The sequence below is a fragment of the Theobroma cacao genome, chromosome 9, assembly GCF_053813885.1.
Source record: "Theobroma cacao isolate CCN51 chromosome 9, ASM5381388v1, whole genome shotgun sequence".
Classification (NCBI taxonomy): domain Eukaryota; kingdom Viridiplantae; phylum Streptophyta; class Magnoliopsida; order Malvales; family Malvaceae; genus Theobroma; species Theobroma cacao.
The window spans coordinates 42,009,540-42,037,004 of NC_142647.1; the positions used below are offsets into that span (position 1 = coordinate 42,009,540).

Sequence of the window (27,465 nt, forward strand, 5' to 3'; positions counted from 1 at the left end):
TCAGCGGTTCACTTTGGAAACCCAGGCTAGGGTATCTCTCATAAGGAAATGACAAATGGGTACTGTTCCTGGCTTAACTTTGAGAATCTGGAACGCAGAGTGCGTTGGGTTCCAACCTGATATATCTTTGTGGCAAACGGCCACTGCATCAGCTTTTGTCCCATCTGTCGTAACGTGCGGGTCCGGGAACCCGACCGCTAGACGAGAATGTGAAAACTCACTAAAAAATTAAACTAGGAGTCGCCACCAATCTTTTTTTTTTTACTAGGTGTGATCGGCCACCTATTGACTCGATTCTAATCGATGCAAACTTAAATTAATTTTAAGCCCACCGAAAAGAACCTTAAACCGGTCTACAAATTTCTGGATCTAGGTTCGGGAGTGCGGTTACGCCCGGGGAAGGATTAGCACCCCTCAGACGCCCGTTCTATGAACGGTACCATTTTTAGATCATCATAATGGGCTTTAATTTTTAATTTCACTAGATTTCCTTAATTATTATTTTTTTACTTTATCTCCTATTTAACCTAAAATGGAATGCAAATGGGTGGCGAGATGAAATGCATGGCGTGAGATAAAAATGCCGGACAAATAACCTTTTATCGAGGATATTTTCCGAATCCGCCCATCATACTGGTGGGACTCGGGACATTCTCTCACCTAGAGAATTATCCGAGAAACTCGCCTTCGCAAATTCGACGAATAATTTCCATCCTCGGGGTCATCGTACATTTTCTTTTTAAAATAATATTTTGTGCATAATGAACCTAATTCGGGCAAAAGCCTTTTATTAAAGATGGTTCTCGAGCCCTCCCATCATACTGGTGGGACCCAAGAACATCTATTCACCTAAGGAACTTTTCGAGAAATACCCGCCTTCGCAGGATCCCCGAAAGATCCCATCATCGGGGCTTAAACTCGAAAACAGAAATATTTATATGCAATGATATGTATGATGCAATACATATATGCTATGCTAATGCAATTATCTATACTTTTTGTTATTATTAATTATTTTTTTATTTTTTTATATATTTTATTATCATATTTCCTATTCTTATTTCTTATTATTACTATTTTTTTTTATCTTTATTTTTACATTTTTTGTTCTAAGTTCTTATGTTTTTCATTTATACTTAGACAAATTGCTTATAATTCTATATTATTTTAGTAAGCAAAAATTATATATTTTTATTATACTATTTTTTTATTTTCATATATATTTTTTATATTTTTATTATTTACATATTTTCATAAGCAATCTTTTATTCAAACCTAATGCCTAAGATCTTACTTCATATGTATACTATTATTATTTTATTTTTTTTTATCTTTATCTTCACATTTTTTATAGTTTATGCCACTTAATACTCAATACTTAATTTTAGATTAGTTATTTTTATTATTTATTTATTTATTTATTTATTTAATGTCATGTATACTATATTTTCGTAAATTAATTATTTATCATATGTTTGAGTTGTTATTACTTTATTATTATTTATTATTTATTTTTATCAAGTAATTTTATCAAGTAATTTTTTTGTATAATCAAGCTCTTTATTTACTAAGGATTTCGGAATCTTGAAATCGAGGCCCTCCCATCATACTGGTGGAGCCTTGATTCGGATCCCGAGCCTAGGGAACATAAACTCGGGATTGCGACTTCTCGCATCTCGATCGATTATCCCATCATCGGCCAATTGTTTTTATTAATTATATATATGTATATATTTTTTAAAAGGGTTAACTTTCTAATATTGATTCTCATACCTATTTTATTATTTTAATGCTTAATCTAATAATTTTTAATTTCTTAATTTAATCTTTTAGCCTACCATTTGTTTCATTCGTTTATATTTATATTTTATTATTGTTGTTTTGTTATTTACCTATTTTTTATACATATTTTTTTTATTTTAATGATTCTAATTTTTTTACTCATTATTATTTTTATATTTTTAATTTATATTATCATATTATTATACTATGTCCCCATTATTTTACTAACAAAAGACTACATTAAGAAAATCATCATAACTAACACCAACAAAAGCTCAATATTTAAAACTTACCCAAGATTCAAGCCCGACTTAGCCCAATACGCATCAGTCCGGCAGAAAGCCCGTGAGCATGCCCCAAGTATTCAACCTTCCTTAGCCAAAACGCAGTCGTTTTGAATGTCCTTGAGCTGCCCAAACGTATTCCCCAAAACGACACCGTTTAGCTTTAAGCACTAACTATAAAACCCCCCTATTCTTCCTTTTCTTCCCATTTCTCCCTTCCACTTTCTCTCTCTACCTATAAACTCTCTGACTTCTCACTACAATTTTCCTCCGTCGGATTTCCCCTCCTCACGCCGGCGAGCTCCCCTTGGCTGTCAACCTGCAGGCGATCTCACGCCGGCGAACTCTTACGGTCGGCTTCCCCAACCGGTGGCGTCGCAGCTGTCCTGGATCGGCTCTTCCTTCCGGCGACAGATCGGGCGGCGTCGATGGTCTGGTTCCTTCTCCGCCGGCAAACTTCTCCTTGCGGCGTGGGACAAGTCGACTCTCCCCCAACCGGTGGCGGATCTGGTGGCGCGACGGTCTTCTCTCCCTTGCGCCAGCCGCCGCTCCTCTCTCTCTATTTCTCCGTTCAGTGCGTCTTCCCCTTGCGTCAGCAGCAAATCCTGGCGTCAATCTGCAGATTCTCCCTCCCTCACGTCTGCGGCTTAGGACTTTTGGTGCTGTTCACTGCTTCGTCTCGAGCCACGGCAGATGCGGTTGCTGATGTTGCTGCCCCTGGGAATCTGGTGGTTTTTTGCTTGCAGGTTGCTTTGCTGCTTTTGCCTGCCGGATCTCCGATTTTTTTGTGTATTTTTTTGGTGTGGCTTGCTGGAATTTTCGTTGCAGGTTTCCCCCCCTCGAAATGCTACAGTGCCCCCTCTCCTTTATACTCGATTCTCGGGTTCTGGAGGGGGCACGCCCCATTGCCTTGTCCCTGGGCACCCAGGGGCAAGTTCCACTAACCTGCCAGACGCGAAGAGAGAGGTGCCTGGCAGGGTGCGTCCGCACCCTGCCAGTCGTACCTCTCTCCTTTCTTTTTTCATCATTTTTCATTTATTCATTTCATCATTTTTTTGTTTATTATATTTTTAATTTTTACTTGTTTATAATTTAGTGTCTACAGCTGGCCCTCTTTGAGCTTTTCGAAAATTCGAAATAGTGCAAAGACGTAGACACTGTATTTGACTAAATTCTTTAATTCTCTTATATAGTTTAAATAAATTCCTCAAAACTGAGGCCATAAGACTTTTAAAATGAACTCCTCAAAAATGAGGCAACGAGACTTTAAAAATGAACTCCTCAAAACTGAGGCACCAAAACTTTAAAATGAACTCCTCAAAACTGAGGCAATGAGACTTTTAAAAATGAGCTCCTCAAAACTGAGGCAACGAGAGCTTTTAAAAGTGAGCTCCTCAAAGCTGAGGCAACGTACCTTTAAAAAAATGAATTCTTCAAACTTGAGGCAATGAAACCTTTTTCCTTTTTGAAATGGTGAAAAATAATCAATTCCTCATCTGAGATTCATATAATTTTAAAGATGAATTTCCCTCTTTTTCAATTACTTTAAAATTTTGAACATGTCAATTCATCTTCATCAGTTTCCCTTTTTTTAGTGTTTTTAGAGCCTTTTCTTTGATCAATGGGGGATGAATCGATCACATTTCTGATCTCTCGTCTTCCTCAATTCATTGCTCATAACTATTTTCTTCTTCTATCATATGCATGTTCCGATCACTCTTCACATTTTAACTGTGCTCCATTCTATTGTTAATTCCATTCCTTTTTTTCCTTCTTAGACTCCATTTCATTCCTTGTCAATTATGATCCTTTTTTCAACATATTGCAAACATTTCTTACTTTATCATGCTCTTTATTAAGTATCATTCTAATTTTATGGCAAATGTAATGCAATGTACTCATATCTCCTCTTTTGGCAGAATGAAAATGAGGGCATTGTTGGGAGTGAAAGGCTATTTTTCATTAGAAAAAAGTGAAGTTTCTACAATCAAGTATAATGACAAGGAACAAGGGAAAGTTGATTAATACAAACGAGATATAGTCCTTTCTTAATGACTGTTTCGATAGATATTAACAGTAGTCTCAAAATTTTATCTCGAAATAGGCACATTTGTCAGCTCCCTTGCCTTTTGCATGAACATCTCGGATCATGAGCTTCACCCTTTCTGTGTTAAGCTTTTGTAGTATTTGGACCTTTTCGTGTCTAGACCGCCCTTTCAGGTTTTCGCCCTAAACACATCTCCCAAATTCAAGCTGCCTTTTCAGGTTTTCAACTTGAAAATTTTCTTTCTTTTTTTTTTTTTTTTATTATTATTATTATTATTCATTTTTTTTTTATGCAAAATATTTCTTGACAGCATCGGCATTCACCGGGTTGGAAAACTCCCTTCCATCCATCTCCGCCAAAATTAGTGCTCCTCCTGAAAAAGCTTTTTTCACCACGAATGGTCCTTCCCAATTCTGTGTCCATTTCCCGCGAGGATCATGCTGGTTCGGGAGAATTCTTTTCAATACTAATTCTCCTTCTCGGAACTGTCGAGAGTGTGCCTTCTTGTCATATGCCCTCATCATTCTCTTTTGGTATAACTGCCCATGGCAAAGTGCTGTCAACCTTTTTTCTTCTATGAGATTCAATTGCTCATAACGAGCATTAACCCATTCGGCTTCTTCCAACTGTACTTCTTTAAGGACCCGAAGGGAAGGGATTTCCACTTCAATCGGCAAAACTGCTTCCATCCCATATACCAAAGAGAACGGTGTAGCTCCCGTGGAAGTTCGGACTGTTGTGCGATAAGCATGCAAAGCAAAAGGTAACTTCTCATGCCAATCTTTGTATATATCTGTCATCTTTTCAATTATCCTTTTGATGTTCTTGTTGGCTGCTTCCACTGCTCCATTCATCTTTGGGCGATAAGGTGTTGAATTGTGATGCTTGATCTTGAACTTGGCACAAACCTCTTTCATCATCGAACCATTGAGGTTACTAGCGTTATCCGTGATGATACTTTCTGGGAGACCATAGCGGCATATTATTTCTTTTTGGACGAATTTACATACCACTTTCTGGGTCACATTGGCATAAGATGATGCTTCTACCCACTTAGTGAAGTAGTCAATTGCCACCAGAATAAACCGATGCCCATTCGATGCCTTCGGGGTTATCAACCCAATCACATCCATGCCCCACATTGAGAATGGCCATGGTGATGCCAATACATGCAGTGAATTAGCAGGGGTGTGGATCCTGTCCGCATATATCTGACACTTGTGACACTTTCGGGCGAAGTCTATACAATCCTTTTCCAACGTGAGCCAGTAATACCCTGCCCTCATGACCTGTCTCGCCAACTTATGTCCACTTGCATGTGCTCCACAAACTCCTTCGTGAACTTCTTCGACTATTCTCCGAGCTTCGGTTGAATCCACGCATCTCAAAAGCGTTTGATCCCTACTTCTTTTGTATAAGATGTTCCCATCCAAGAAGAAATTCATTGCCAACCTTCTAATGGTTTTCTTATCATTTTCTGAGCTTTGATCCGGGTACTGCTGAAATTTGAGATAATGCACAATATCGTGGTACCACGATTTCCCGTCTATTTCTTCTTCTACACTAGAGCAGTGCGCGGGACACTCTCGAAGATTAATCATGATGGGTTGGATCTTGCCATTGGTACCAACTTTGAACATTGCCGCCAGCGTGGCTAATGCATCGGCCATTTGGTTCTCCTCTCGGGGCAAATGATTGAAGCAAATTTCATCAAAATTTTCAATCAGCTTTGATACATACTTGTGATACCGAACTAACTTTGAGTCACGTGTCTCCCATTCTCCTCGCAATTGATAAATAACCAAAGCAGAGTCCCCATACACTTCCAAAATGTGAATTTTCCTCTCGATTGCCGCTTGAATGCCCATGACACAAGCTTCATATTCAGCTACATTATTGGTGCAATAGAAGTTGAGTTTAGCTATAACGGGATAATGATCTCCTTCTGGTGATACTAACACGACCCCTATGCCATGCCCCAAGGCATTTGAAGCTCCGTCGAAAAACATCTTCCAATTCTCTTTCTCTGATTCCTCCCCACTTGTTTGACATATTGACATCAAGTCCTCATCTGGAAACTCAAACTCCATTGGTTCATAGTCCTCTTCCACCCTTTCTGCAAGAAAATCTGCGATTGCACCTCCTTTGATAGCTTTCTGGGACACATATACAATATCATATTCAGACAATAACACTTGCCATCTTGCCACTCTACCTGATAAGGAAGGTTTCTCAAAGATGTATTTAATCGGGTCCAACTTTGCAATGAGCCAAGTGGTATGATATAGCATGTACTGCCTGAGTCGATGCGCCGTCCATGCTAAAGCACAACACATCTTTTCCAACGAGGAATACTTGGACTCGTATTCAGTGAACTTCTTGCTCAAGTAGTAAACTGCCCTTTCTTTCTTACCAGTTTCATCATGTTGCCCTAACACACATCCCATGGATCCTTCATTTACCGTTAAGTATAAGAGGAGGGGTCTCCCGACCACAGGTGGTGCCAATACTGGCGGACTCAACAAATATTCTTTAACTTTGTTAAAAGCAACTTGGCACTCCTCATTCCACGCCCCCGGATTGTGTTTGCGAAGGAGTTTGAAGATCGGGTCACATTTGAGTGTGAGTTGTGATATGAACCGGGCTATATAATTTAATCTCCCTAAAAATCCTCTAACTTCTTTTTGCGTCTTGGGAGGGGGCAAATCACGGATTGCTTGAACCTTATCTGGGTCAACTTCTATTCCTCTTTCACTGACGATGAAACCCAGTAGCTTTCCTGAAGTGACTCCAAAAGTGCACTTTGCCGGATTTAATCTGAGCTGGAACTTCCGTAACCTCTTAAATAATCTTTCAAGATTAGTCGCATGGTCCTCTGTTTTGCGAGCTTTTACAATCATATCATCCACATACACCTCAACCTCTTTGTGCATCATATCATGGAAGAGAGTCACCATAGCTCGCTGATAAGTTGCCCCGGCATTCTTCAAACCAAATGGCATTACCTTATAACAAAAGGTCCCCCACATAGTTATGAAGGTAGTTTTCTCTCTATCCTCTGGTGCCATCTTAATTTGGTTATACCCTGAAAAGCCATCCATAAAGGAAAACATGGAGTGGCGGGCAGTATTGTCAACAAGGGTGTCAATGTGGGGAAGAGGAAAATTATCTTTTGGGCTTGCTCTATTCAAGTCTCGATAATCCACACACATTCTCACCTTCCCGTCTTTCTTAGGAACTGGGACAATATTTGCAACCCATTCAGGGTACTTAGCTACTTCCAAGAATCCTGCATCGAACTACTTTTTCACTTCTTCTTTAATTTTCAACAACATTTCAGGTTTCATTCTTCTCAACTTTTGCTTAATCGGTTTGCATTCAGGTTTCAAAGGCAGTTTATGGGCTACAATGTCTGTGTTGAGTCCTGGCATATCTTGATAAGACCATGCAAACACATCTACATATTCATGAAGTAGCTTTATTAGTTTTTCTTTTTCCATTGACACCAACGTCACACCAATTCTAACTTCTTTCTTATTTTCTTCATCTCCCAAATTAATTGTTTCAAGTATCTCTTGATGTGGGACAATTTGTCTCTCCTCCTGTTCTACTAGCCTTAACAAGTCCGGAGTTAAATCATAATCCTCCACGTTTTCTGTACTGTCAAGTTCACTGACACTTGTACCTTTTTCAAAATCAACTTCAAAACCACTGTCATTATCATCTTTGCATTCATTATTTGGAATCCTGGAAGGTAAAGGGAATTGAAATATGTAGAGCTATTGTATTAAAATAAAAGGATGAAACGACACTAATGGAAATGATTAATTATGAGAGGAGATATGAGAAATGCACTACGCATGTCAATTTATTAAAATGATAAATGATAAAAAGCCCGATACATAAAATTCCAATGCTTTTGGGCATAAGCATGGATGTTTAGTTTGCATTACTTTGAAATTGAATCACAAGTGACTGGTAAACTCATGGTGGTCCAGTTGCTCAGCTTTATATTTGGTGGCCCAAGGTATGTAGTAGGAATCTCATCCACATTTCTTGGCTGTTCTTCACCTTCCTCCGTTGCACATATTGACAAATCAGAAAAAGTCCCTCCTAGAGCTGACACTGATTCTTGGTTCCCAACGGTGAGTGATTCAGGAAAGATGCAACCTCCAGATCGGAATGTCTTGTAAAGATGAGGGTATGTCGTTCCTTGGATTTCCAACTCATGCCCCTTAAAGCGAGCCAACCTTTCCTTTCTTCTTTCGGCTATCATTTCTTCTCTTTCCTTCTTAGTTGGCTTGTACCCCAGGCCAAACCTTTCTTCATTTTTGGTAGTGCGTATGGGACTTCTAATACCTTGCAGTTCTTTTCCCAATCCTGCCCCTGCTCGGTATCCTTTTCCTAATATCTGACTGACAACCATCTTGGTGGTTTTGGAAAGCCTCGGAATAGGCGGTGTGGTTCCTTCTCCCACATACGTGGTGTTAACGAACTCGAAGGATCGAAAGGAACATTCAGGCACTTCTTCCGCCGCTTCCACGTAAGGCGTATCTGCTGGCTTGCTTATGAGTAAGTCCTCTTCCCCGTTAACACAGACAATCTTCCCTTCCACTATGAACTTGACCTTCTGATGAAGAGATGAAGGTATGGCCCCAGCCATGTGTATCCAAGGTCTTCCCAACAAATAATTGTATGAAGGAGCAATATCCATAACCTGAAATTCAGTGGTAAAGGTACATGGGCCAATTTCTACTGGTATCTCAATGTCCCCTACTACTTCTCTCCTTGTTCCATCGAAAGCTCTTACGATCATCTGACTCTTTCGCATGTAGGACATGCTGATGGGTAAACGGGCCAAGGTCCTCATGGGCATCACATTTAAGGACGATCCGTTGTCAAGCAGCACCTTTGCGACGGTACAACCTTTACACTTGGTAGTGATGTGCAAGGCTTTATAATTTCCTCTACCTCCAGAAGGGATTTCTTCATCGCTAAAGGATATTATGTTACCCACCGAAATGTTCCCAACGATGTAGTCCAAATTTTCAACTGAGATATCATGATCCACATATGCTTGGTTCAGAATCTTCATCAGAGAGTTCCTATGTGGTTCTGAGCTGAGGAGCAAAGATAGTAGTGAAATACGAGCGGGCATCCGGTTCAATTGCTCAACTACATTGTACTCGCTATGTTTGATGAACTTGAGGAACTCGACAGCTTCTTTTTCTGTCACCGATCTTTTTGAGCCATCTGTCGATTCCGGAGGTTGTACCTCTTCTCCTCTAGGACTTTGCTCTTTTTCCTTTCCCTTCTCATTCTTGAGATTCTCGAATGCTTCCGGTGAATAGCAGCGTCCGCTGCGGGTAATCCCTCCAACGCCAGTTATATTGGCAGCATCATCTTGAGATTCAGCTATCCATTTCTTCGCTTCTGACACTTGTACATTGCAGTTGTAGTTCCATGGGACAGCTTTGTTGTCTTTGTAAGGGAAGGGTTTAGGGACTTCGATGATCATCTTGGCACGGTTTTTGTCCTCCACAAATTCTCCTTTTGGTTCGTAGAAAATGGTCAAAGGTTTTATCTTCATTGGGTGAGTGGACTCCTTGGATATCATGTTTACTGCTGATTCTGAAGCTTCCGTATAAAACTCGATCTTTGATTCGTCCATCATTCTTTGCACTTCCTTCCGAAAAGAACTACAATCCTGGATTGAATGCCCCACACATCCTTTGTGGTACAAGCAACATAGTCTTTGGATATCTCGTGAATCATTCACATTGGGACATTCAGGCCACACCTCGAGCATATCGGCTTTTACCAAGGCTTCAAATACTTTCTCCATGGAGGTTTCCACTTCCCGAATGTTCCTTTTGACATACACCTCCCTTTCGATCGCATTTACCCCCGCCCCAGCATGATTTGGCAGTGGGTTGTTGTTAACATTCTGTTCTGTCTTTTTTTCAAAGTTCAGGATTCCTGCCTTGATCAACCCTTGCACCTTATGCTTGAATGCCGTGCAATTCTCAATCGAGTGACCTTCGATTCCATAATGATAATCACAATGGGCGGAAGTGTCATACCATCTCGGGAACGGAGGTTTTAATGGCTCTATGTATAAGGGTGCTACTAGATGGTTTGCAACTAACTGAGTGAAGAGTTCAGCATAAGGGATTGGGATTGGGTCAAACTGCACTTTCTCTTGCTTGTTTCGCCATCCTCTTGATTCACCGGTAGTATGGTTGTTTGAAGGTGTTGTTTGTTGTGTGGTTGAAGCTGTAACAGGTGTGGAAGCAGGTGGGTAAGGTGTCCGTTGGATGGGATTATATGGGTACGGGTTAGGGAAGGCATTTGGCATAGGCGGGTATGGGTATGGGCCTTGTGAAGTGTTGTGCACAGTTGGGTAATAGGGGTATGGTAGGTATGGCTGGTAAGGGTTGTATGTTCATCCTTGGTGTTGTCCTGAAGTAATGGCTTGGGCTTCTCCTTCTTTCCTCTTGAAAGTTCCCCCTTTCCTTGTGTTTGCCATATCACCTCCTTCTATCTTCCCTTGCTTAATGGCAGTTTCTATCATTTCTCCCGAAATCACCATATCAGCAAAGTTCTTTGTGGCACTACCAACCAATCGTTCATAGTAAGGGGCTCGCAAGGTGTTAACAAACATTACAGTGGTTTCTTTCTCAGTCAATGGTGGCTGAACTTGAGAGGCCACATTCCTCCATCTTTGAGCGTATTCTTTGAAGCTTTCAGTGGTTTTCTTCTCCATGTTTTGTAAAGAAAGGCGATCCGGAGCCATATCTGTAACGTGCTTATACTGAGCTACAAACGCCCGAGCAAGGTCTTTCCACGTGTGGATTCGATTGCGGTCCAGTTGGACGTACCATTTTGCTGCAGCACCAGTAAGGCTATCTTGGAAGCAATGTATCAAGAGTTTGTCATCATGAGCATATGCGACCATCCTTCTACAATACATGGTGATATGTGTGACCGGGCATTTGGTTCCATCATATTTTTCAAAGTCTGGAACTTTGAACTTTGGGGGTATAACCACATCTGGAACCAGACAAAGCTCAATTGCATCCATAGAACAATACATTCCCATTCCTTCTACCATGCGCAGTCTTTCCTCAAAAAGGTCAAATTTTTGATGAGTATCGGGATTATCTTTCGATTCAACGGATCCACATTTGAGCTTCTCTTGTTCCTTTGGATCATCCAAATCAGGTACAGAGATGGGATCTGAAGGACTTGCCCCTCCAATTGGCCTTTGTTGAGCATAAGTCGGTGGTGGTCCTATTGGCATCCCAAAAAATGGATATTGACCCATGGATGGCATGGGAATAGAAGCATTCCTTGCAGGTGGAGGTGTAAATCCTGGTGGATACACGGGGTCTGTATTGGTTTCTGTCTGTTGAACGGCTTCTGGTGTACCAGAACTCCCTGCCACTTTCTTTCCTTTATCTGTAGATATTAACTCCAAAATTTTTGATAACTGACTCATGATTTCTTCTTGCTTCTTCTCAATCTTATCCATCCTCTCTGAATGCTCGTCCCCCATGATCTTAGAACGGGCTCTTGTATTGTATCTGTGGAGAATTTGTTTTTTTGGAATTTTGTTCTATTAGTTCAAGGAATAAGTTAGAATTTTATATTGAGTGCATTATTATTTATTATTTTTATCTGAATCATGCATTATGATGCAAATGAAATGTATTTGAATAGGAAAAATATTGGCCATCCAACATTTGCCATAAGAAAATCCGCATCCATAAAACTTAAATATCCAATTACATCATTGTCTAAAACCATACATAACTATCAAAAAGAAGAACCGACTTTGTCATATTGGTCCCTAACCATCTTGAGGTGACTGATCAACCGCTCACTCAATTCATCCTTGGGAAGGATCTCCCGCCTGAGTTCTTCAGTCTTGTCTGCCATTACTCGAGCTCTAAATGCCACTTCTCTCATCTGTCTCAGTATCCATTGCATTTCAGCTTCTTTCCTTTGAAGGCTTTGTGTGCATGAATTGTTTCTTTCCCTCATTTGGAAATATTCTTGCCTTATTGCTTCATACTGTGCCTTATAGCCCTCCATGGCAGTTTCCAACATGTCGCAGTCATTTTTCAACTCTTGGATGGTTTGTCCTTGTCTTCGTACCTCGTGCTGCAAAGCATTGTTGGCACTTTGGAGTTCTTGTATTCTGGCTAACAGAGAAGAATTTGCCCCGCTCACTTCCTCAAACTTGCTTTGCCACTCATCCCGCTCTTTCAAAGCCACCCGTACCTTTCTTGCAGTCTCTTTCTTCACTTCTTCTAGCTCATCCTCATGTCTTCGCTTCATATTCATCATCTCCGTTTCAAGTCTTTTCCTTGTTAACTCACTCTCCAACAGGACGTCTTGAGGTTCTGGGTTTACAGGATGTTTGGATGGATTCTTCGGGGGATGTATGACATTTTTCACCCTTTGGTCATGCCAAGTATGATATCCTGTGGTGACTTCATCAGTAACCCTTCCCTGATCTACTCGGCAAGTTTTCTTCCAGTCCTGAGCAATTTCCTCAATTTTCTTTAGCGTCTCTGGCTCTCCATATGTAAACTCTAACTGGTCGAGCTAGTGAGTCATGGGCACGAACTGCTCAGATCCGAACTGTCTTCGTACCATTATTGGGGCATAGCTGATGGCTCCCCAAGGTCCCATCAGTGGTACCCATGGCTTATCCCCACATTTATACATTACTTGCATTCGTGGCATCCATGGAGCTCTCCAAGTCACTTCAATGCTTATTAACCTCTGGAGCCTTGCGACCCACTCTTCTTTCCTTTTGTAGTCGGGCCATTCACTTTCGCAGAACTCAAGGATAGGACAACTCGCAGACAGATAGAGCTTTCGAAATTTGCTCTCTTTGCATTCGAAGTGGCTTTTGATCCATATGGTTAGGAGTTGAGCACATCCGATGAATCGTCCCTCACCTTTGCGTCGACAGAAATTCAAGGATCTGAAGGTTTCAGCTAAGATGGATGGGGCCGGGTTGATGCTCCTTGTTACCTGATCAAAGAAGTCTATGACTGATACCTCCACATGACCTAGAACCTTCGGGAAGACCACTAAGCCGTAAATTGCCATTGCAAAAGCCAAGAGACCTTGTTCATCCTCCATGTGTTTTTTAATATATCCGTTCAAGAAACTCCACGGAAGGCATTCTGTGTCTCCTTTCTTCTTCAAATGCTGATCCACTTCCACCGTAGTCATTCCTAATAACTTGGCCAACTTTCGTCGGTGTCCCGTCTTCTGGGCCCTCCAATAGATCTTGTCAGGCTGCATATGGTCTATCCGGAGCAGAGAGGAGTATTCTTCTATGGTAGGGGTCATGTCCACCTTGTTAAAGACAAAGCAACGATATGAGGGATCCCAAAACTGGATAATGGCTCGGAGCATCTGGTCATCGACTGGTACATATAGGAGCCATGCAATGTGTCCATACTTGTTCTGAAAATTGTCTCGGTGAGCACGTCTCCATTGTTCCCAAATTCCTACCATCTCTGTAAAGTCATTCTGCTGAAGATCCAAGTGAACTCTCTCGGGTAAAATTGAGATATGTCCTTGGGTCAAACAGTCTCCTTTTTCCTGTTGAATCTGCCTCATCTGTAACTCTATCTCATAGTCATTTCTGTATATGTTGAGCGGGCCTGCTGATGACGATGCCATGGATATAACTGGGATCTCTTAGGTTGAATGTTGTGTAGCCAATATTTCTCCTATATGCAATTACGATGTATGCGAATGAACATGTAACATGCGCATGACAAGCAAAATAAACTTAAGTTAGTATGGTAGAAAGAAATAATGGAATGTTAAAAATAATGAGAGAATACCAAGCAATATCATGGGTTTTATTGTCTACTCCACGATACTTTATTATCTCGGGGCATAATTTAAAATAGAGGGAGTAGAAGAAATTCCTTCATGTGTACCTATTTATAAGGTATATTTTCACGGGTATGGCTCTTTCTAAGGTTAAGCTGCTCTCGGTACTCTATATGCTGAGCGGGGTTTATAAACAGAGCTAAGGTTCCCAAATCGTTCCTCACTGTCGTCCACACGGACTAGTAAGGCACCCCGGTCCTCACCCATTACAGGCTTCAAACGGACTAGGTTCGATTTGAGTGGGAGTCTTCACTAGCCCGTGCGGAGGTTATCACCTCACGAAAGCGTAGCTACTAAACTCCCTCCTAAAAAGGACATAACCCGGGTGGAGGGTTTATGCATGAATGTAAAATGTGCTGTGTGTGTGAAGGAAACCATGAGTTCAAAGTAACAATCTCACATCTCTCTACCATAAATCCCCACAAGTATTAGAAGCAATAAAGTAATAAATGCGAAATAAACTAATGTACCAAACAAAGTATGCAGTACAAATCATTAATGTTAAGAAAACAGTGAATTATTTAAAGCCTTGGATAACCTATTATTATTATTTTTTATGGCTCGACTCTCTAGTCCCCAGTGGAGTCGCCAGCTGTCGTAACGTGCGGGTCCGGGAACCCGACCGCTAGACGAGAATGTGAAAACTCACTAAAAAATTAAACTAGGAGTCGCCACCAATCTTTTTTTTTTTACTAGGTGTGATCGGCCACCTATTGACTCGATTCTAATCGATGCAAACTTAAATTAATTTTAAGCCCACCGAAAAGAACCTTAAACCGGTCTACAAATTTCTGGATCTAGGTTCGGGAGTGCGGTTACGCCCGGGGAAGGATTAGCACCCCTCAGACGCCCGTTCTATGAACGGTACCATTTTTAGATCATCATAATGGGCTTTAATTTTTAATTTCACTAGATTTCCTTAATTATTATTTTTTTACTTTATCTCCTATTTAACCTAAAATGGAATGCAAATGGGTGGCGAGATGAAATGCATGGCGTGAGATAAAAATGCCGGACAAATAACCTTTTATCGAGGATATTTTCCGAATCCGCCCATCATACTGGTGGGACTCGGGACATTCTCTCACCTAGAGAATTATCCGAGAAACTCGCCTTCGCAAATTCGACGAATAATTCCCATCCTCGGGGTCATCGTACATTTTCTTTTTAAAATAATATTTTGTGCATAATGAACCTAATTCGGGCAAAAGCCTTTTATTAAAGATGGTTCTCGAGCCCTCCCATCATACTGGTGGGACCCAAGAACATCTATTCACCTAAGGAACTTTTCGAGAAATACCCGCCTTCGCAGGATCCATGAAAGATCCCATCATCGGGGCTTAAACTCGAAAACAGAAATATTTATATGCAATGATATGTATGATGCAATACATATATGCTATGCTAATGCAATTATCTATACTTTTTGTTATTATTAATTATTTTTTTATTTTTTTATATATTTTATTATCATATTTCCTATTCTTATTTCTTATTATTACTATTTTTTTTTATCTTTATTTTTACATTTTTTGTTCTAAGTTCTTATGTTTTTCATTTATACTTAGACAAATTGCTTATAATTCTATATTATTTTAGTAAGCAAAAATTATATATTTTTATTATACTATTTTTTTATTTTCATATATATTTTTTATATTTTTATTATTTACATATTTTCATAAGCAATCTTTTATTCAAACCTAATGCCTAAGATCTTACTTCATATGTATACTATTATTATTTTATTTTTTTTTATCTTTATCTTCACATTTTTTATAGTTTATGCCACTTAATACTCAATACTTAATTTTAGATTAGTTATTTTTATTATTTATTTATTTATTTATTTATTTAATGTCATGTATACTATATTTTCGTAAATTAATTATTTATCATATGTTTGAGTTGTTATTACTTTATTATTATTTATTATTTATTTTTATCAAGTAATTTTATCAAGTAATTTTTTTGTATAATCAAGCTCTTTATTTACTAAGGATTTCGGAATCTTGAAATCGAGGCCCTCCCATCATACTGGTGGAGCCTTGATTCGGATCCCGAGCCTAGGGAACATAAACTCGGGATTGCGACTTCTCGCATCTCGATCGATTATCCCATCATCGGCCAATTGTTTTTATTAATTATATATATGTATATATTTTTTAAAAGGGTTAACTTTCTAATATTGATTCTCATACCTATTTTATTATTTTAATGCTTAATCTAATAATTTTTAATTTCTTAATTTAATCTTTTAGCCTACCATTTGTTTCATTCGTTTATATTTATATTTTATTATTGTTGTTTTGTTATTTATCTATTTTTTATACATATTTTTTTTATTTTAATGATTCTAATTTTTTTACTCATTATTATTTTTATATTTTTAATTTATATTATCATATTATTATACTATGTCCCCATTATTTTACTAACAAAAGACTACATTAAGAAAATCATCATAACTAACACCAACAAAAGCTCAATATTTAAAACTTACCCAAGATTCAAGCCCGACTTAGCCCAATACGCATCAGTCCGGCAGAAAGCCCGTGAGCATGCCCCAAGTATTCAACCTTCCTTAGCCAAAACGCAGTCGTTTTGAATGTCCTTGAGCTGCCCAAACGTATTCCCCAAAACGACACCGTTTAGCTTTAAGCACTAACTATAAAACCCCCCTATTCTTCCTTTTCTTCCCATTTCTCCCTTCCACTTTCTCTCTCTACCTATAAACTCTTTGACTTCTCACTACAATTTTCCTCCGTCGGATTTCCCCTCCTCACGCCGGTGAGCTCCCCTTGGCTGTCAACCTGCAGGCGATCTCACGCCGGCGAACTCTTACGGTCGGCTTCCCCAACCGGTGGCGTCGCAGCTGTCCTGGATCGGCTCTTCCTTCCGGTGACAGATCGGGCGGCGTCGATGGTCTGGTTCCTTCTCCGCCGGCAAACTTCTCCTTGCGGCGTGGGACAAGTCGACTCTCCCCCAACCGGTGGCGGATCTGGTGGCGCGACGGTCTTCTCTCCCTTGCGCCAGCCGCCGCTCCTCTCTCTCTATTTCTCCGTTCAGTGCGTCTTCCCCTTGCGTCAGCAGCAAATCCTGGCGTCAATCTGCAGATTCTCCCTCCCTCACGTCTGCGGCTTAGGACTTTTGGTGCTGTTCACTGCTTCGTCTCGAGCCACGGCAGATGCGGTTGCTGATGTTGCTGCCCCCGGGAATCTGGTGGTTTTTTGCTTGCAGGTTGCTTTGCTGCTTTTGCCTGCCGGATCTCCGATTTTTTTGTGTATTTTTTTGGTGTGGCTTGCTGGAATTTTCGTTGCAGGTTTCCCCCCCTCGAAATGCTACAGTGCCCCCTCTCCTTTATACTCGATTCTCGGGTTCTGGAGGGGGCACGCCCCATTGCCTTGTCCCTGGGCACCCAGGGGCAAGTTCCACTAACCTGCCAGACGCGAATTCTTCGCGTCTGGCAGGTGAGAGAGGTGCCTGGCAGGGTGCGTCCGCACCCTGCCAGTCGTACCTCTCTCCTTTCTTTTTTCATCATTTTTCATTTATTTATTTCATCATTTTTTTGTTTATTATATTTTTAATTTTTACTTGTTTATAATTTAGTGTCTACACCATCTATGCCAACCAATGGGACTTTATACACTTCTGTTTTGTGGATTGCATGGCACAAATATACAGCACGTGGATACTTCAATCTTGTGGCAAACAAGCTCCTTTTCTCCCATGTTTTGCACTCCCTTACGAATAGTAAAGAATGGGTTTTCTGTTTCTTTTCCAAGCTCAGTTGATAGCAGCTGGATATTTTTTCCAAGTTTTGAAACACCCAAATCTACAAAGGACTCCAAAGATGTGGCACAATACTTTTCCTCTCCATTAATGGCAACTCTCTCACAACCTTTAATTGTTTCATTCACGCTATCAACTTCCCTCGATTCAGCTTAATTTTGAATAAAAGTGCTTCAAAATTTCACTTAACTTGTCACTCGAAAAGGGAATTGATTCAGCAACTTGGAAAGGCAAAAATGGAGTCATGTCCTTTGTCTTCATGAGTAATGGTAAGTTCACCATCTTTCCTGGGCGTAGATCCTTTTGGAAGAAATAGATAGTTTCGTTGATTGCAGTATTGTCAAGCTTTAATTCCCTGTTGAGATTAGAATCCACGAAGGTGTCCTGTTTACCTCCTAAGGAATACATTTTCCCTACATTTAGTTCGCAAAGAGGTCAAGCGTTAGACAGCTTACATTATAGGGTAAAATATCCTAACATCTTTAATTTTTAACCATAATTATATATGGATTTACTAGTTTTCAAAGTGAACACTTTGTCTCAATAAAAATATCTTTCACTAGACGTATAAGTCCGGCCGTTAGTGAATCGTTAATATTTCTGTTAGTTTGTTGACATGACATTATTAAAAAAAATAATTTTATCCTTATTAATTTTATAAATTACTAAATTATAATTTTTCAAAAAAAAAATTTCTTACCTTCGGTTGTTGACCACCTTTTGGATCTGATCAAAAAGTGCCAAATCTGGCCGGATCGAGATCCTTAGCGGAGCACCAATCTAGTGCTCATAGATCCAATGCTCCTTAGGGAGCACAGATCATGGTGGTCTTGGGAGCACCAGATCTAGTGTTCCTTGAGAAATCTAGCTAGATGGTAGGTCAGGATAAGGAACATCGTCGGTCGATCCAAAATAAGAAAAAAGTTAAAGAAAAGATATTTTAGACATTTCAATTTAAATATTAATATTGTTTAGTTATTTGGAGCGGAGTGTTCATTTTGCAAATTAGTGGACCTGTGTGTAATTATGATTAAAAGTTAAAAGTGATAGAGTATTTTACCATATATTAGAACTTGGAGATTTAGAATCCTGTCCAATTTCTAATTTTCTTTTATGTGAAAAAAATTGATTCTTCTACCTACTATTGTTTCCTCCCAACATATAACAAGTAATTAAAGGGAAAAATTATAGAATACTTAGTTATTTCTTACCTATAAAACAACTTTTTAAAGTTTATTTAGCCATGTACATATAAAACAACGAATTTCTAGTTTATCTTTAAGGATATTCGGCCATTAGAAGTAAAAAATTCATCTCATAACAGCTTTCTTTCTCCTCTAATCTATCTTTAAATTTAATATCAACTATCCTCCTATCTTTCAATTTAATATTAAACATATTCTGCTATCTTTATAGTGTTAAATTTAATAAATTTGGTTAGTACATTTTCACCTTTGAATTCCTTAGTTGGGTTCCATAGATATACTAAAAAAAAAAAAGAAAAAGCATTTTGCCTTTGAATTTCTTGCTAGGGGCTCCATCTCCATGATTGTTGTGTGAAGAATCGCTTGTAGATCGGGGAGAATTTATGCTTTCAAATTCTTTAGATGGGTCTCCATATCCATAAAACACAAAAACACCACCTTGATCTGTGGATTTCTTGCTTGGGACTTCATTTTCATGATTGTTATGCGGGTGTCACTCTCAGAATTAAGACCATTTATAGTGAATTGCTTAGTTGAATCTCCATATCCATAAAACAAGTTACCTCCATCTTTGCCTTTGAATTCTTTGCTTGGGAGTCCATATCCATGATTGTTGAGATGAGAAGTGCCAGTCTCAGAGTTATGAGCATTTGTAATGCATTCCTTAGACCGTGGAGAATTTATTCTTTGAAATTCTTTAGATGGATCTCCGTATCCATAAAACACAAAAGTACAACCTTGGTCTTTGGATTCCTTGCTTGGGACTCCATATCCATCGATTGAAGGGCTCTTGCTTCCTACACGTAATTTGTGTAACGGTAAACTGTTAGAACATTTACATGTGAACACAAGCAGTTCTTTCTTTTCTTTTGACACCAGCATGCATGAAAAGTAGTAGTAGGCAATCTCAAGGGATGGGTACGTCAGAATAGAAAACAATTTGCATCGTCAAATGTGATGGGTATCTATTTGGAAAAAGTTAGTATTTATGTTGTTCGTACATTCACTGTTCTATATTGAACATACCCCAACTCAATCTTATAAACCTTACCTCAACTGGTAACATATCAACAGTTCTTGTTAAGAAGTAGAAGAATATTGAATATGGAATAATGAATTAGAAAACATCAATAAGTAGCACAAGGTTCCTCAATAAGATAGGTTGACACTTTATTTTGTCTCAAGTAATTTTAATTTTTAAGTATTTTGTTTTATTATTATTATATTCGATTCTTTTCTTTTTCACGTTACTTTCATCATTATTTTATCATTTTCTTTGCTCAGCCAATCAAACATTTAATTGATAGTGAAAATAATTACGAAAAGTAACAACTGCTACTCAAAGAGAGCAATGACGTCGCCTGTTAAATAGACTAAAACAAGATGACTCTTGTCAAAAAGGTCCCCACATCATGAAACAAAAAATAAGTAGAGAAAACTGAGATAGAAAAAATGATCAAAGATGAAAGGATGCCCCTTATCCTCTATATTGTGACAGCATCAAAGCAAAAACAAACACACCATAAACGAAAAGAAGCAAATTATATGACGAGAACGTATCTGAAAGCAGACTGCAATAGTCATCACCACCAAGCAAAAAAAGTAGAATTTCCATCAACCCTATACTTGGCTAAGGAATCTGCAAAGGCGTTACCTTCCCTTAGAATGTGTGAGAGAGTGACATGATCCAGTGAGTGAAGGAAAGCATCAATTTCGTTAAAGACTCGCCAAGAATTCCAAGGTCGCTGCTGCGATTCATTATTAATCCATTTATCATTTGTTATCTTATTTTATTTCAATTTTTATTTTTTATTTTTGGTGTATTTACCCTTGAGTTAGAGAACCTACAAGAAAAATATTATAGAGAAAATAGAGCAAGAAATTTCCCAAAGTCTGTCAAATGCCCTTATTTTTTTCAACACTTGCTTGATGCCATCATCACTAAACTTACCCCAGTTAATCAACTGTCATAGCCAACACAAATCACTTGCCAAACCAATTACTTAAGAATTCATTTAAGGTTAAAAAAAGGAGTCGATAATGAGTACAAACCAGCTGGTGGTAGAATATCTTTCAAGGCTTTTGGCATTGGAGAGTTTGGGAACACAGACTTCCAATAAACCTCCTCAGGTAGAGCACCATGGCTTCCTGCAAATGCAAGCTGCCAGAAAGTTGAATGGCCGTCATCTTCAAAAGTAGCTAGATTCAGTGACAAAAATGTAGAGGAAGATGAAAAGCAATATGCAGTCACAAATTACAGCTGGTGGCCAAGCTCTAAGTAAGTAAAAAGTGCTGTTCAATCGCAGGTTTTGAAACTTAAAATTATCTGAGAGTAACAGTAAGGATATTAATCCTAGTTTGGTTCGCAAATTTTATTGAATTTCTCTATTAATTTCTTAGAACAATACTTTCTGGGACTTTAACTTGAAGTTGAAGTTCATATTGTCGTTGGCTTTAGGTGCAGATAAACTAAAAACTATTTTTTTACAGCTTTAGCCTATTGAGCAAGGAATGAAGTTAAAGCAAACGTAAAGCTGAAAAAACAAACACTACCATTGGTAACTGTAACTGCTAATCAAGCAAGTAAGGCTCACATTGAGTAAAGCGAAGATAAGAAGGAAATGAAATGCCATTAAATTAGCAGCAAAATGCAATGGAATTTTAGCGGTTAGCTATGAAAGCTTGAGATGAAAATGGAGCATTCAGGTAGATGTATATATACCCATGTGCGGGCATGTTGTATTTTTAGGTAGAGCCAATCAAATTTGGCATCGATCAATGATTGAAATTATCGGCATGCACTATGTCTGACGTGATCCAGAGGAGGAGACCCAAAGCGAGTACTTGATCGTCTGTCATTTCTACGAGTATATAATTATTATGTATATATGTTTCTCTGATCAGCAGTTTACGAAGAAGTACAAAGCTGGCCGTTTGATCATCCTTATTTTAATTCTAAACAATCAAGAGAGGAAATTTACTATCAAAATCCAGGAAATAAATAGATTAGACAAGAAACTAGAACCAATTGTGTTTATTTCTTTTCGTTACCTTTATAATGAAACTTTAATTTCTATATATTTTATTATCTTATTTAATACCTTTGACGTGTGTGGATTACCTTTCGTGTTTTTGATAATTTGTGCTATTGCTTTTACTGGTCGGGTCCTATTAAGATTTTGCTAACATATGTTCTTTCAATTCGCCATGCAAAATAAATATAATAGTTGACCTCTCTCGTCCTACAGTGCTTCTTGGTTTTACATTAGATGCTGTCTAACATAGCCGATTCTGTAGTTGACTTTTGAGAAATTAAGAATAATTAATTAGTATATGTTTTCATTTTTGGTACGTTTAGTTAACTTTCTTGCATTTATACTACATGTCAAAATTAAAATATTCTTGATTACCAAATGTCTTAATAGCATTTCACATCTATTTAGGAATATATTTTCATTCAAATTACATTTATAGCATCATATATGTTATTATTATTTATATGGTGAAGAAACTTTTAAAAATTAACACCTAATTTCGAAGGGTACTTGTTAACTTTTGTGATTTGGAAGAAGAAAGTAAATGTGTAGATAGGACTCTTTTGACAAGGAAGTTCACAGGGAGTTTTTATTCTCGACAACCGGAGAAGGAAGCATGTTTATAATATATGCGGCTATAAGAATGGACTCACCCTAAAATTTGATAGGTAATAAGAACTGAAACATAAGGATACAACTATAAATACTCAGCTCTTCCTTTTAAAAAAATTCATTGTAAGCATTTCGTATTTTCAAAATTCTATTATTCTTCATTTTAAAATTCCTTTAAAGACAATTGAGAGATTTACAGGTTTGTCAGATTTTCTATTTAAGTGCACATTAGAATATCCTTGAACAATTTGTTGTATCCTAAGAGTAGGATGTCATCGATTGCTATTTGCATCAGGGCATAGCAAAAAAAATTTACTCTAAAGTCAACACCTTCCACAACATACCTCGAACCGGTTTTCACATTTAAAACTCTTTCTTATTTCTTTTTGTTGTTAACTGTTATGTATCTATTATTTTGCCATGTGTTCTTTATTTTTTTGAGTATAGATTCCAACAATATATAGTTGACGACCCTTTTTTTTTTTGAAAGCAATCAATGAGCTATTTTCTTTCTTTTTTTTTTTTAAATTTTTTGTCAATGTTCATATCATGGAACAATCTAATAAACACCAATTTCTTGGTGAGAATGATATGTGAAGGAATATATAGAGACGAGACCATTGCTCACCGCTATCTCCTTGACTCTCCATGATCAAATCTAATTGTTAAGGTGCTCTAATATAATTTAGATTCGTGGGCGGTTCAAACTTTCCGTTTCAACTTTCAGCCATTAGCTCCAATGTGATTTATGCAGTAAATTTGCATTTCCTCCCTGCTGGAGAGGGTGGATGAAAATATATACAACAAGGAAACAAGTATTACATGTAAAAGACCAAGGACTTTTTTCTCTCTCTCTTTTTATTTTGTTTACAAAACTTGGTAACTAATGGTAGTTGGATTGTTGGCACGCAAAGTCTAGACATACTTAAAACAAGTTGAGTTGAGAGGCTCAACAACTTATTTGATTGTTATATTTGACACTTCTTTGATATGTAACAATTGAAGGTTTCCTTTCTATATTAATCTTTCAGCAGTATCGATCACTTGGAAACCCAGACAAGGGTATCTCTGACAATGAACTGGCAAATAGGGACAGTTCCTGGTTTAACTTTGAGAATCCAAAAGGCAGGGTGATCGGGGTTCCAAGCCGATGTATCTTCGTGGCAAATGGCCAGAGCATTAGCTTTTGTCCCATCTATGCTAACCAATGGAACTTTATACACTGCTGTTCTGTCGATTGAATGGCATAGAAACACAGCATATGGATACTTCATCTTGTGGCAAACTAGCTCCTCTTCTCCCATGTTTTGAATTTCCCTATCAATAGTAAACACTGGGTTTTTCTTTTCTTTTCCAAGCTCATTTGACAGCAGTTCGATATTTTTTCCAAGCTTTGAAATACTCGAGTCTACAAAGGACTCAAACGATGTGGCACAATACATTTCTTGGCCAGTCATGACTTCTCTCTCACAACCTTAATTGTTTCTTTCATAGCATTAGCTTCCCTGGATCCGGCTTCTAAAGAGTAGCGGTTTAAAATTTCAGGTAACTTGTCACTCGAAAAGGGTACTGACTCAGCAAGTTGATAAGGCAAGAATGTAGTCATGTCCCTTGTCCTTGTGAGTAGTGGTAGCTTCACCATCTTACCAGGGTAAAGATCCTCCTGGAAGAAATACACAGTTTCATTGATTGCACCATTGTCATGGTTAGCGCCTAAAGAATTCTTGTTTCCTACATTTAGTTTGCAAAGAGGTAAAGCATTAGATCGGTAAGATAAGGACAGCTAACAATTTTAAGGGTTATTAAATATTCTTCGAAGAAAATAAAGACTAAAAAAGAAACATAAAATTGCCTTTATTTTATCTTTATTTTGATAGAGTCCTCAAAATATATTCTATTATATAATAACAAATGACAATACCTGAACCGTGCGACCCTAATATCGAATCATTAATGAGTCGACATTACGTTTTTCTTTTACATATCTTAATTTGAGCGACAAATTTGAAATAGTATATATTATGACAGACTATATTACTAAGTGACAAGATACTGTTTTTAGTCACAACTCTTAGTGACATGAAATTCAAGTTGTTCTCAAACATTATTAGGTCGAGTGGCTTGCTTAATGTGCTTCCTTGTTTTTATTCCAGAGCTTCTTCCTTCGTATGATCTGTTTTCCTTTTGTATATCCATGTTTTGAAATAAAAGTCTTTGACCTTTCAAAAAGAATTGTCATTTTAAATTAAGCAAGATTCATATTCAACAAAAAACATGAATACTATCTTTGGCAATTTGAAGCATAAGGTACTTTAGAAGACATAGGAGATTTTTATTCCCCCTTTTCCCAAAACCCTTTTTTGAGTTTAACTTCCATATCCACCAAATCAATTTAGAGATTTCATACCTTCGAATTCTTTGCTCAAGACTCCATCCCTTTTGCCAATTATGAGATTTGCAGCATTCATATTTTTGAAGTTTTTACTTGAATCGTGATAATTATATGCAAAGACTGCATTTTGAAATATTGCCTAGTTTAGCATAATAGACTTCACGAATTTGGTCAAAAAATGGCGTCAAATGTAAAGGTTCAATTTCATATATACTGTTGACAACTTGAGTATTTTGGAAAAAATGGATGAACAACAGAATAAAGGACCAGAGAGAAAGGCTTATCTAGAAAGAAGATAGAGAGAACTTTTTGATGAGCACAAAACGGTGTGCTTCATACCTTTCATTTAACAAGAAAAATGGTATTTATAGGTGGTTACATGAGAGAGAATAGACAGCCAACTAAGGACCTGGTATATTCAAAACAGCTGAGAAAATTTGCAAGGGGATCTGTGCATAGATTCCGAAGACAACCAACCAAGCCTAATGGCTGTACACCCAAAACGACACAGCATAGCATAAAAAATAAAGGAATTGTTTCTAACAGTAACTTGGTAACTAAAGTAAACATTGGTAAACAAAGTAAATATAAAACGACTTGCTCATCTTCAAAAAACAACACTCATACTCCTTCTCTTTCAAACTGCAGCTTCTGCTTCCTTCAGTCTATAGCTCTGTTTGACGGTAAAATGAAACCATTTTTCTCAACAGACCTCCTTGGTTTCCATCTTGTTGACTCCCAATAGCTCTCTAAGATAAACAAATTTCTCCTTATTCAAGCACTTAGTAAATATATCAACTATTTGTTCATATGTACCACAATGCAAAACAATAATTTCTTATTCTTTAACAACATTTCGGATGAAGTGAAACTTCACTTTTATGTGCTTTGTCCTTCCATGATGCACGGGATTCTTAGCAATAGATATTGCTGATTTATTGTCTATCATCAAAGGTGTTCCTGACTTCTGTTTGAACCCTAAATCTCCCAATACTTTCTTGATCCAGATAGCTTGATTTGCAACTAAGGTAGCTGCAATGTACTTTGCTTCAACTGAGGATTGTGCAACCACTTCCTGTTTCTTAGAGTTCTAGGAGAAAACAGCACTTCCAAATGAAAAACAATAGCCTCCAGTACTTTTAGAATCGTCTAAACTCCTTGCCCAGTCACTGTCATAGAAACCAATCAATTCACTGCTCTTGTCCTTCTCAAATCTCAAACCATAATCTGCTGTCCCTTTAATATACCTTAGAACTCTCTTTGCTGCCAAGTAGTGATTGTGAGAAGGTTTCTGCATAAATCTGGACAACAAGCTTGTAGGATACATCAAGTCTAGTCTTGAGGCAGTCAAGTACAGTAGACTTTCATGATACTTCTGTAATTTAAGCTTACTGCCTCAAGAGTTGCATCATCCTTACTTAGCTTACTATTGAAAGCAAGAGAAGTTTCAACAGACTTATAATTCTTCGTATGAAATCTCTTCAATAGTTCAGTAGCATACTTCCTCTGATGAATGCAAATTGAATCTGTACTCTGAATAAATTGCAGTCCCAAGAAATAATGCATCTCCCTCAAGTCTGACATTTTAAACTCCTTCATCAGTTTTGTCTTACAATTTGACAGAACATTATCATCAACACTAGTAATCAAAAGATCATCCCCATATAGTGAGATTATCACTTTGACTAAATCATTTGATTTGTAGACATATAGTGTAGGTTTATTTGCACTTCTTAAAAACCCTTCAGAAAGTAAGAAAGAATCAATTCGAGCATACCAGGCTCTTGGAGCCTACTTCAAATCATATAATGCTTTTACAAGCTTATAAACTTTCTCTTCATCTCTAGATTTATTGAAACCCTCAGGTTGTTGAATGTAGACATCCTCAGTAAGGTGACCATTCAGAAATGCAGATTTCACATCAAGGTGGAATATTTTCCAACCTTTTCTAGTAGCTAAGGCAGTGAACATCCTTACAATGTCCTGTCTTGCAACTGGAGCAAAAGTTTATCAATAGTCTATACCATAGACTTGAGAATAGCCCTTAACCACCAACCTGACTTTAAGCTTGTTAACTGAACCATCAACATTTAGTTTGGTCTTATATATCCACTTGACTCCAATAATGTGTTGGTCTGTTGGTTTGTCAACCAGAATCCAAGTCCCATTTTTGTCAATCATTTGCATCTTTTATTCCGTTGCCTACACCCATTTGACATCTTTTGCAGCTTCATTGTAGCAGTTCGATTCTATGATAGCAACATTACACCTTGCATATATATCTTGCAAGGATCTAGTTCCTCTGACTGCAAGGCTCTCATCCTGCTCATATTCATAAACTGATTTTAATTGTTTAACACTTTTAATCACTAACTTCTCCCAATTCCAT

General features: G+C 38.1%; 2 pseudogenes; both read right to left on the minus strand.

Annotated features, from left to right (window-relative positions):
- On the minus strand, positions 1-27,465 carry LOC18589920 (BURP domain-containing protein 5-like; annotated as a pseudogene).
- Positions 23,725-24,371, minus strand: LOC18589921 (BURP domain protein RD22 pseudogene; annotated as a pseudogene).